Source organism: Anolis sagrei, chromosome 2 (genome assembly GCF_037176765.1).
Source record: "Anolis sagrei isolate rAnoSag1 chromosome 2, rAnoSag1.mat, whole genome shotgun sequence".
Taxonomy (NCBI): Eukaryota; Metazoa; Chordata; class Lepidosauria; order Squamata; family Dactyloidae; genus Anolis; species Anolis sagrei.
The window spans coordinates 122859015-122871840 of NC_090022.1; positions in this window are offsets into that span (position 1 = coordinate 122859015).

Genomic DNA, 12826 nt, shown 5'->3' on the forward strand with positions numbered 1-12826 from the left:
ATCTAGAGGCTGGCTGGGAGAATTGGGATGCCAGACTGATTGGTCCGGATTGGGGAAACACTAAGAGATGGGGGCAAGGAGAACAAATAAAGGACCAGAGCAGAGTGAGTGAGTGAAGGAATGCCAGAGGGTCAAGGGGCAGCAAGCAGAATATTGGTGGCAGCAGTCACTGTATCTTCCTTTGGTAGTCCTTCCAGGATGCTTGGCCCCTGGTTAGTTTTGCCTCTGTGGCCCAATTGGAACCTAATTGTTTTCAGGGCATGCTCAAAATGTCCTTATTTTAAAACTGCATGTGTGAATACTTTAGCTCACATTTTTCAGGTTAAGACTGAACTTATGCAGAAACATTTTTAATATGTGAGAAGTTGCATACCCTGCATCTGTTCCAACTTGGCAAAAGTAGATCTTGTTTATCCTCTGTCATCCAACTGATTTTCAAATATCTTAATTTCATTATCCTCCCTGTTCATGCTTAGCATCCTATATTTTGGGCAAATTGAGTTTAAAGGGCCAAAGTAGTTTGCACTTCATTCATTCAAATGAGGGGGTAGGCCCTATATCCCAAGATCTGTTCCCAGGATTTTTGTTTATCCCAGTTTATCTCGCAGTGCAGACTCATATAATCCAATTTAAAGCAGAAAAGCTGGGATCAGATACTGGGATATAGGGCCTGTTTGGAAGGGCCCCTAGTCTTCCCGGTAGACTCGCACTAAAGCAAGCTGCTATAACATTACCTTCTTCTTAGTTGATAACTTTTGCCATCATGAGTAAACTGTGATGTTACTTGGCCACATTTCTCCAGTTTTCATCTATGAAATGTTGGAGAGTATGATGTTATAGCCCCTAATACAAACAAAACACTAAAATGAACACAAATATTTTGGAAACAGTTTTAAGACTGTGCTTTTGAAGTGGATGTTTATTTAATTTTTAAATATATATATATTTCAGTTACACAATTTTTGCCTTAATTTTGGTCTTATACAGGTTAAACGCCAAAATAGTATCTGTTTTCTGTCTGTCTATTTATCTATCAAATCCAACCACAGTCATGTCACAAATTCAAGGATTGCTCCTCGGGATCTTAGCATCTCACAGAGGCTTGATAACATTTATAGGATTTGGAGTGGAGCCATAACTTAGTATTACAACACAAGATTTGCCCTCAAGAGATCCCAGGTTTAATTCCCAGCATAACCAAATAGGAAAGTATTCCATTATGAGATGGGCCAGTAAAGTATCTCTTTGAGGTATTCTCTTTCAAACCAGTTAAGATGATTAGATATGCCCTTTGTAAAATGTTGTTACTGAACTTTCTATACTGTGATGACCTCCCTTTTGGACCCTGTTATTTTTGCAAAATGATTCAATGATGCAGGTGGGTTATGGTTGAAGAGGAGTACTTTCTTTGGGCTGTTAATTGGTGCTTGGTTTTAACCAACAGATAGTAAATGCTGCCACCTAGAGGTACAAGCAGCAATCTGGTCGACTCACTTGCAAAGATGGAAGCACAACATTTGAGCTAAAGATGTGAGCTGAAATGGTGAGAACACAAGCAGAGCACACATCTTCAGACTTGGTGGCTGTTTCTTGTACTCAGAGAACCTTTTTACTGACGCAAAAGAGAGCATGAGGTATTTTAGATAATTTTCAGCATCCCTTCTACAATTCCCAGATATAGAGGGGGGTACGGGGATAGGAAGAAACCCTAATTATTAAATAAGTATGCAGATGATTATGTAGGTTATGATCCTTGTATCCTCAGGACCAGTATCTGTGGTTTTATTTCTCCATAGATGATGTAATATGTTCTTAGGAAATATTTTCTAAGCTGTCCAGCTTGACTCCGTGGTATTCTTGGATTAGAACTCCTTCATTTCAATATTATCTACAGTTTGACATATCCACACAAAGTTTGGGGGTATACTATATTTCCATGTTTCAGACTGAGACTGCTGCAGAAGTTTTCTTAATGCAGTAATCCACTGGAACCATGAAAAATCTTGCTTATCTGAATGAACTGGGTGCCCTTAATGTGTAAAACCCTGGACTTGGATAGAGAGCCTTGTTAATGGCTTGGGAAAAATGGAATTATCCTAAGTATGAAATCTCAGGGAACCGTAACAAAAGTAGAAAACACACAATATGTTCAAGAACCCTCTATTATTATTTCTTCATGTGATGTTGGGCCCAACCTAATATTTAACCCAGATTCAAGAATAAATCCTAAGAAGTCAGGGATGGACTGGGAAGCGAAATCCTTGTACAGAGGTTAGTCTCCTCTCTAGACACTATCTTTTGTGATTCATCTGTGGTCAGCCATCTGGAAAAAGAAGAGGAAACCATTAAACATTTCCAAAAGACTATGAACAAGAGTAACTTTCAGTAGCAATGGCTTACTATGGCAATTTTCTGTCAAAAAAACTTGAGGACACCCTACCGAGGACTATGTCCTCTTTACCCTGTCACCTTTACATACAGAATAGTCTCTGTGTGTTCATCCACACACAAATTTATGCGCACACATGCACTGCCCTTTGTCTAAAGAGGAGTACATGAGGGAACAATAGAGTTTGGCTAGGAAAAGGGTGACCAGTCTTAGAAATCCTTCCCACTTGTAAGAATAGAAACAATCCCCATTATTATTAATTCCCAAGACAAATAACAAGTCAGGAAAACCCCATCAGGAAGAATAATAAGAGAACCCCATAACTGAATGCCCCAATGTGTTGCAAAAAAAATATTCTGCATAGAAAAACACATGGTGGGTTTTTTTTTTTAGTAAGGGGAGAATGCTGAGGAGCAACACCCATTTTCCCCACAATGGAGATAAATCTACCGTAAGTATTCACCCCCACATGCAACTATGGAATATAGAGGACTGGCATTCCTTCCCAAGAATGCATGGGGACAGTCACTAACTAGAGCTTAAGAAAGTTGGTTTAAAAACATAATTATTTTGTTTTTAATGGTAAATTATTGTTGTTTTCTACAATGTTCAGAGTAACGTGTTCCATTACTCAGTACTTTTAAAAATCGTTTTTATTGTAAAAAAAAAATCCCCTAGATTTCTGCCAAAGTGACTCTAAAAGGGTCTAGAAATGGCTTTTCAAAGCAGTCTTTACAAGCATTTAAAAATGATACTCAAAGATACAGTACGTTCATTCCTACTCAATTGTGTTACATTTGAAACATAACTGTGTTATACTCCTATTACACAAGGAGAAGCCAGCTTTCCACAGTAAATTGTCACAGGTAATTATGTTGTAAGTTCCTTCAACATGCTTTCAACTTATAGGAACACCACACATTGCTTGATGTTTTATAGGCAAGGAACACTCAGAGATAGTTTTACCAGTTTCTTCATCTGAAATGTAGCCTATAGCAGCTGGTGTTTATTTGTGGTCTCCCATCCAAGTACCAACTAGAACTGACCCTGTTTAGCCTCCAAGATGGTGCATTTCGGTGTTACATGTAACTCATGTCATCAAAGCTCTGATCCATTTATTCCCCTAGAAATCTCTGACTGTAGGGACTGAGGGCCCTTCCACGCAGCCATATAACCTAGAATATCAAGGCAGAATAACCCACAATATCTGCTTTCAATTGGGTTATCTAAGGCCCCTTCCACACAACTGAATATAATCCCACATTTTCTGTTTTGAACTGGGATATATGACAGTGTGGACTCAGATAACCCAGTTGAATGCGTATATTGTGGGATTTTCTGCAACTTGATGGTATACTGGGTCCAGAAGTTAGGTAATTCAATGGTGTCCGGTTGTATGTGCAGCTCCATGTATCTTGATCCTCCTCAGATCAGAAGCCTAATGTGCACAGGCTATAGTTCCCTCTCCTCTTTTCAAGACTTAACACTTGGAATTCAGACTTCATTAATAGCCAGAGTTGCTCTTTTGGCTAGTTCCATCTGATAAGCATTTGCAAAATTTGTTTCTTATGGATTTCAATGCTACCAGTTCCACATTTATACCCTCAAGCTAGAGTAAATTCATGGACAACTATGTCCCTCTATTGCCCTGCCATTGCCATCTCCATCATTCTTCACTACTCTCTGTGTTGGCTAAAATGACTGCAACATGTAGCCCAACAACATCTGTAGAGACACAAGGCTTACCAACTCTTTCTTTAAAGTATTTGCATTTGAACAATTTGGTGTGCAAATTACATTTTGACTGCTGATTTAGCTGTCAGATCTCTTCTGTTAGGTCATTCCTCATTCTTGGAGCAGTGGATGAAAAGGTCCTATGGGTGGTGGTTGCCACTCAGGTTCTGGCTGGTTGGGGTAAACGGCCCCACAGAACCTAAGTGTTCGGGGTGAATTGTACAGGAGAAGGAGATCCTGTAGGTAACCTGGACCCAAACCATATAGGATTTTAAAGGTCAAAACCCACATTTTGTACTTTGTCTGGAAACTAATTGGAAACCAGTAGAGTGACTTTAGTATTGGTTGTAATATGCTCACTCCTAGGCACCTTCCACACAGCTGAATAAAATCCCACATTATCTGCTTTGAACTGGGATATATCGCAGTGTGGACTCAGATATTCCAGTTCACAGCAGATGATGTGGATTATTCTGCCTTCATATTCTGGGTTATATGGCTGTGTGGAAGGGCCCTGAGTCCACTCTGCCATATATCTCAGTTCAAAGCAGACAATGCGGGATTTTATAGAGCTGTGTGGAAGGGTCCTGAGCTGGCTTGGCTACCTTTTCATCTGGCATTGCAAGAGCTCTCTTTGATAGCAACACTGGCTCAGGAAAGTCAATAGGTTCACATCTATAACACCCATAGAGGGAACCCATCTTGCTAAATCTAATGAAGGAGAAGCCATTTGTGAGAATAGGAGTCTGCTGCTATTCCTTTGCCACGGATGCCTCTGCATACCAGACTTTATGTTCAGCAGGATTGCTTATCTGATATATAATGCTCTGACTATGTCCCCAGTTAGCCCAGTGAGTCCAGGTCTGCCTTGTCCTTTCTCACTCATGCACGTTTTATTCAAGTTTACGAATTGCTCAGTTCCCAGTTGGCAAAAGCAGCAGGGCATGTTCTCAGAGCCCTGAGGTTTTGGAGACAAGAATCTTTCCCAGGGACAACCCTGTGTGAGGAATTGTCTGGAATCTCAGTCTTTGCTGTAAGCAATATGAGCGGCGCAGGTCAGAGCTGGGAAAGAGGGAAGGATTGATCTGTGGACTTCGGGCTAATGTCTATGAAATCAAATGCTGCCTCTCTATCAAGTTTTGAAAGGTTACTTTGAGTTTCACATATTTTTTGCAAACAGAAATGTCTATTTCGAGATTTGCCCTGGCTTGGTTGGGATTCAGCCTGGGGAATGCAAGGCTGGTTGCCAATATTAAAATGAAACAAATTCTGGCTTTGGTCAATTTGGCAGAAGTAGGAGGTGACTTGATCATATTTCTGTCCAAAGCATAAGTTGCAATACCCAAAACCTTGGAGTATGGAACAGATAATAGGGGTGTACTCCTATATATTTGCAATATGGTAGAAACCTCATGGATGACTGTTTTGATGGTGACTCAAGTATTCTAGATGCAACAAAAGGGCCTGGGCTTGCTTACTTCTTCCAGGATATTGTGCAACCATTGTGCCATAGGCCGTATTTCAGAAGACAAGACTGGAAAAATCACCTCTGAGTATTCCTTGTCTAAGAAAAATCTATGAAATTAATAAGGTCATCATATGTACATATGCACATATACACCATGGACAACTGGTCTGTTGTTATGGCCAAATTAAACTATCCTGTGTTAGAGAGGGCTTTGTTCTGCTCCCTAAGCTAACTCTCCTCAGGTGCAGTATTCTTAGCAGGAACAGAGTTGGAAACTCACAACAAAAGGTGTAATGGTAAACAAAAAGGTATTGAAATGTATTAAAGATCAGCACCCTAATTCCTCCCAGTGTCTGACCAACAAATGATTTACTTGATGGAACAGATGGAAGCTTAGAACTTAACTGGGTTTCTCTCAATTTCTTCCAAAGAGATCCTCTTTCTAGATTCATTTCTGTGTCCTATGTCCGTATTTGACTTCTGTCAACACCTCCTGTTTTCTTTTCTTCTTCAAACTGTAGACTTGGTTCCTCAATCCTTGAAACTTGTTTCTCCAAGTCTTAAACTTAGTTTCCTCAACATTTGACATGGAAGCTATTTTCCCCATGGAAGGATAACTTCACTCCTTTTGTGGTGCAACTTTTTAAAGTTACCTTTAGGGTTACAGGTATGCCATCATTACAAATTGTGGTAAAGGGATATAAAGGTAAAGATAAAGGTTTCCCCTGACATTAAGTCTAGTTGCGTCTTACTTGGGGGTCGGGGTGCCTCTCATCTCTATTTCTAAGCCGAAGAGCTGGCATTGTCCATAGACACCTCCAAGATCATGTGGTCAGCATGACTGCATGGCGCACTATTACCTTCCCACAGAAGCGGTACCTATTGATCTACTCATATTTGCATGTTTTCAAACTGCTAGGTTGGCAGAAGCTGGGGCTAACACCGGGAGCTCATTCTGCTTCCCAGATTTAAATCACCGACCTTTCGGTCAGTAAGTTCAGCAGCCGCTGTGCTACTGGGGGATATAATATGGTTCAAATACTGGCTTGCATTCTGTCTTGTGCCCTGCTGTGAGTATTTATGTAGTTACAAGATTGCGAGATGAGAGTTTAGTGTTTTTGTTCCCCACAGGCCAGTGGTTTGTAGCATTAAGATGTTTTTTAAAAAGTTAACTCTTTCAGTCTATTTTGAGTAAAGAGTTGATATTTTATAAATACAACTTTAACAGTAATTATTTTGAAACAATCTGAACTAATTAGCACTGGAAATAACATCAGGATCTTAACAGCAGCTAGTGGAATTTACTCAGTCTTGATTTTATTTCTGTTATGAACCTACGGAATGATCTCACAAAATTATCTCTATGGATTTGATTATAATCAATATTTAAGGCAATAGGTGTGGTTGTTAAGCTGCAAAATCCAGAGCTCTGCATTCACTCATAATAACATTTCTTATATTATTTTTAAGAGAGTGAAGCATAAAGTAGGAGCATTTGCAAGTGTCAGTAAAAATACCTTAGTTTAATTTTTGCTTAATTTTCAAGTGTGGTGCATTTAAGACACAAGCTGATATTCATTTTATTTTAGTCTGGCTTCATTTCCAGAATAGAAACCATATTGATTTTTTTCCAATAGCTCAAAACAGTACTCAAAAAAATCAGTAAGTAACCTATAACAAGAACATGAACCTCTTACCTGAAAACAAATCCTCTTGAACCCAGCTGGGCTTTCTTTTGAACAAATATCTCTACACTAACAAATATTGTCTACACCAATAAAAACTTCTGCTTAACACCTCATTTTCTTGGCCTACATTAGTCCTACAGAGACCTTTTAATGCTATATAGATTATATTTATTGTGGTAAGATCAACGTAACTGGCTACCGAACCCATTAGATCGTGGTGAATCCAGTTATGCCCATCAGGAAGCATGGGGAACTCATTGCCCCACATTGCCCAACTCACCAATAACCCCATCCCATGGGGGGAAGCAGGTTCCACTCCCATGCTGGTGCAACATGGGAAGCTTTCTGTATTGCTGCCTGGTGGTGAAAGGGTCTTTGAGCAAAATTTGCAAATGCTAAGGGGCTTTAAAATGAAAATCCAGCAAAATCAGCAAATTTGCAATAAGCTGAAGCTTCGAAATATAACAGAGTGCAGACAGGAAGTAGTTGCGGTTTCCTGTATTTCCCTTTGTTAAAAGGTTAAAATTGTTGTTTTCGAAGTGCAGAGGCTGCGTGTACAGAAGGTACTTTTCCATCAAAAAGGTCAGAATTAATATTCATAAAAGGTGTTTTCCCTGAACTCTCTGTTTTGTATGCTATATAAAGTTGCAGATTTTAAGGGGCGACACGGCAGTCACTTGAAAGATGGCATCTGCGTATGTTATCGGCTGTCCGTCTTTCTTCTGGAAGAAACTAAAATAAAAACCTTGTTTTTTTGATCTTTCAATGGGACTGTCTCCATCCTTCCGGGCTCCTGCGACTGGACCTAAAAAGACCCAAATCTAGGGTCTCTAACAGTGGCATATGCAGGTTTTGCTGGAAGCAGTATTACATCATGGGATGGGAGTCAGCGGGGTCTGTGGCTAAACTGTGCTGCCAAAAAAAGCCATGCCTGATGAGGTCGAGGGTCTGCTAAAGACAGACTCCAGAGAAAAGTTGAGATGCTTGTTTGACTGGCAGCCAAATAAACTTCAAGCTTCTTATGCAATCATGTAGTCCTCCAAATGCTGTTAAACTGCAGTTCCAAGTATTCCTCACTATGACTACGGATGATGGGAGTTGCAATCCATCAACATCCCCTCATTTAAGACATTATTTTAAGGGTTGCGTTCCATGATGCAGTTGGGATTTGTACGTGTTATCCCAATCTTCCTGAGGGTAAGAGCTGTTTGGCAGTGGAACTCTCTGCCTCAGATCATAGTGGAGTCTCCTTCTCTGGAAGTTTTTAAGCAGAGGCTGGATGGCCAGTTGTCAGGGGTGATTTGATTGTATTTTCCTGCATGGCAGAAAGGGGTTGCACTAGATGACCCTTGTGGTCTCTTCCAAATCAATGATTCTATGTTTCTATGTGGTGTGTACACAACGATGTGTGCTTTGTAATGAGTGAGATGGATAAACATAACGACCTGACTACCTGAATATACATTAAACAGAAAGATGCTTAGGATAGTACTTCTCAACCTGTGGGTCCCCAGGTGTTTGAGCTTACAACTCCCCAAAATCCCAGCCAGTTTACCAGCTGTTAAGATTTCTGGGAATTGAAGGCCAAAACATCTGGGGACCCACAATTTGCGAAGCACTGCTTTATGAGACAAGGCTTCTACTCGTGGTGAAATAAGTGCATGACTTGTAAATTACAAGCTATGCCGCATGCGTGGTAATGCAGCAATAACCTTTTCCCAAAACAACCTCTGAAGCAGTCCTCAAGCACGCTGGGTCCTGGAACATATAGGCACAGAAAATGCACTCTTTGTTGTTGTTGTGTGCATTTTAATCACTCTTGAAAGGGCTCCAGTGTACCAATGATAACACAGGCTAATCCAAAGTGGGAGGAAAGCTGAAAGAATGTGTCTGGAGAGAGCAGTCTAGACGTTCAGTTTAAAGTGGAGACCCCGTCCCTATATGCCCCCATCTCTCAGCGGTTATGCTAAAGACTCTGCAGACAGAAATGTAAGACCAAGTTGAGGAAGCTCAGGGCCTGTGAGGGGAAATCCAAGGAATTGTGGGATTGCTAGCTGAACAAAGGCAGTTAACAGTTTGTTGGCAAGAAAAATAAAGGCAGATTGAACAGTGCAAAAAATGCTTCAGAATGGACAATATTTCTAATACAATTTTATTATGTATTCCAAATAATAAGCGAGCTGTAGAAAGTACCCATGCCACTATGTCTTGTATCAATCCACTCATTACATAGTATGTGGATTGTGCTGGTATGGCTGTACCAGGAGCTCCAACTTTATTTTATTTCTGTTATCTATTTTGCAGTCATTGGACAGGCCTCCTGTCCATCATAGTTAAGCTTTGTTTCCACCCCCTGTTCTGGGCTTTGGGAGGGAAAGGAGCTATTTTTTGGTCAGTCTCACACAAGGTAGCTAAGCTATAGGACGTAGACCAGCTTGTCCCATAAAACAGCTTCCTTTCTTAAGAGCATCCAGGGGGGAAAGGAGCATCCAGGGAAAAAGGATCATCCAGGGAAACTGACCATCCAGGGAAACTGATTCACTGAACTCAGCTGAAATATCTTCAAGCCTCAGCCGGTAAGGTCTGCTCGGTAGCCAGTCGCACTTTGAATCGGTAGTAGCACCCACACTGATGAGGCATAGATAGAAAGCAGCCTGGGAGAGGTTAAAAAGGGGGTTTTCCTACGGAGAAGGTTCAGTTGATCGAAGTCAGGTGCCAGTCCATTGAAGACTAGACTAAGAAAGCCTTAAAGTGTTTGAACTATTGAAGATTTGTTGTTTGTTCCATAATAAAGACTTTGTTGTATCATTAAAGACTCTAAAGACCATTACTTCAGAGAAATCCCTGACAACCTCTCTTTGAGGTGCCCCTGGCTTCCCGCTGGGCTTTTAAAGTATACGTCTTATTGAAAAGTACAGCTATTACAGGCCCAGCGCACGACAGAACATGGATCCATTTTTGACTGGAAGAGATCAGAACTGTTGCCATCTCAATCTTTGCATTTGCACACCTTCAGCTAAGATCCTTCATCTTAGATCCTCTTTCCAGGATAAGATTACCCACCCCACAAGGCGCCTCAAAGAGAGGTTGTCAGGGATTTCTCTGAAGTGATGGTCTTTAGAGTCTTTAATGATACAACAAAGTATTATGGAACAAACAACAAATCTTCAATAGTTCAAACAACACTTTAAGGCTTTCTTAGTCTAGTCTTCAATGGACTGGCACCTGACTTCGATCAACTGAACCTTCTCCATAGGAAAAACCTCTTTTTAACCTCAATCTTTGCATTTGCACACCTTCAGCTAAGATCCTTCATCTTAGATCCTCTTTCCAGGATAAGATTACCCACCCCACAAGGCATTACTTCATTTTGGTACACGGTGGAAGCAGTGTACATTCAACTTTAAGCAGAATGAGGGTTTGCTTGTTTTCATGGAGAGGCGTTTTGAATCACCAACCAAAAATCTGTGGGCACGTTGTCAGAACCCGCATTAGAAGTAACACTATTGGATGAAAGTTCAAGGATAGGACAAATCTGTGATGGAAAAGGCAATCTAAATAGAATATTAGCCTTTGGATAGGAAACCTCCTTTTAGCCTTTTCTATGTTTTCACAGAATACATATTTCTTTGACGGACCCGCCACATACAATGTAAACAGACCTTTGGGTAATTCTTTATAGCTGACACATTTTTGTTAACAAATGTCAAAGTCCATTTGTCTCATAAGGAAGGTTCCTCCAATGCAATTCCATTCTCCCTCGTAGAAAAGGTGTGTGCCTGTATACACGAAGGAGTGGCCTCTGGAAGCAGGGAGGCCGGGAAAAAAAGAAAGATGTGGCCGAATTTGGATTCCAGCCAGAATTGTCTCAGATGGGATGGTGAGGATGCTTTGTTTGTATAGTTTCATTATCATACATATTGAGTTCCATCATGGGAGTGATATGCCTGAGTCCAGTAAGATATGAAATATCACAAATTCTCTCAACTACAGCAGTTCACTGAAATGTTTTTAAGAAGTATAAACAAAACTTCCAAAATAAGAGGGGTTTTTTTAAATACACTTTTCACATTAAAAGTGAGAGGAACAACACATGTGCATTTTCTGTGATCAACTTGTTCTGTTCTCATAACTAATGAATATTTCCTGCTACCTACTTGAATTATTAAGATCCAGCTTGGTATATTTATTATTTTTTATTTATTTGATGCACTTATTAACCGCCATTCTCAGCCCATATTGAAAAAACTGAAGCATTGGACCCTGAAGGCCGAAGTTTGAATCCCTCCTCAGTCTTGGGACTTCATCAGATGTGGTGAATTCAGCATCTTAGGATGCTTTCACCCCATCTAGAGGAAGAAGCTCCATGCCAGACATCATATGATGTGTCAGTTCTGGCAGAGCCCTGCCCTCAACCAGGATGAAAGCGTCAGCAGATGCTTTCCCTTCAATACAGGAAGCTTCCTGTGTTGTGCTGGCTCCAATGGAGCCAGCAAGAGGCCTCACTAGAATGGTGACACTTTCCCCATGTGGTGAGAGAACAGCAAGCGAGGCGACAGATTCACCCCACTGCCCCTCTCTTTCCTCCTGAATGCCAGGAGAAGCACGATGCTTTGCCTGGCCTTTGTGATAAGCCTGTGGAAACACTGGATGATTCTGAACAAGCCACATACTCTCAGCCCCAGAGGAAGGCAAAGGCAACTCCCCTCTGAACCAGTTCTACCAAGAAAAAAATTACTTGAAGGGACTGAACAAACATATTGCAACCTGAAGCAATTAGCTTCTTGACTTTTCCTTAGTTCTCACACATAGCTGTGCAAAAATGGGTTAAACAGTCAGTTGCAGAAAATCCTGCCAACAGAAAGGTTGGCAGTTCAAAGCTGCGGGTCGGGGTGAGCTCACGCCATCAGCCCTAGCTTCTGCCTTCCTAGCAGTTCGAAAACAATAATGTGAGTAGATCAATAGATAAAGCTCTTGTGGGGAGGTAAAAGGCGCCCAGGCAGACATGACAGCAATTCGATCAGGAAGGCGTCCATGGACAATGGATTCCTTGGCATGGAAAATGGAACAAGAACACCTCCCCATGTCTGGAGTTGAGCACTGCCTCCAGAAACTGGAGATGGAAAAGGGGAAGCCTTTGCCTCTGTCTGTGTACTATCTACTTTTGTTGCTAATTGTATAATGGCGTTGAATGTTTGCTATATATGTATTCTGTAATCCACTCTGAGTCCCCTCAAGGAGACAAAGCGGAATATAAATAAAGTATGTTGCTGCTGTTGTTGTTGTTACATTGCATATAGAGTCCTGACTTCTATTTTAAAATTTGATTAATTTGAGGTGAACCAACAATTCCGTGTCTGTAATGTGATGTATACCCATCACTGTATGTATAGTGTGCTGTAACAATATGCACATGTACCCATTTCATATATACCATAACATGATTATTGACTAGAATTCAGCCTGTATCAACAATATGGCTGTGCACCAGCATAGACGTCACATGCCAGAACAAACCACTACACAGGATAGTATAGTGGTTTCAAT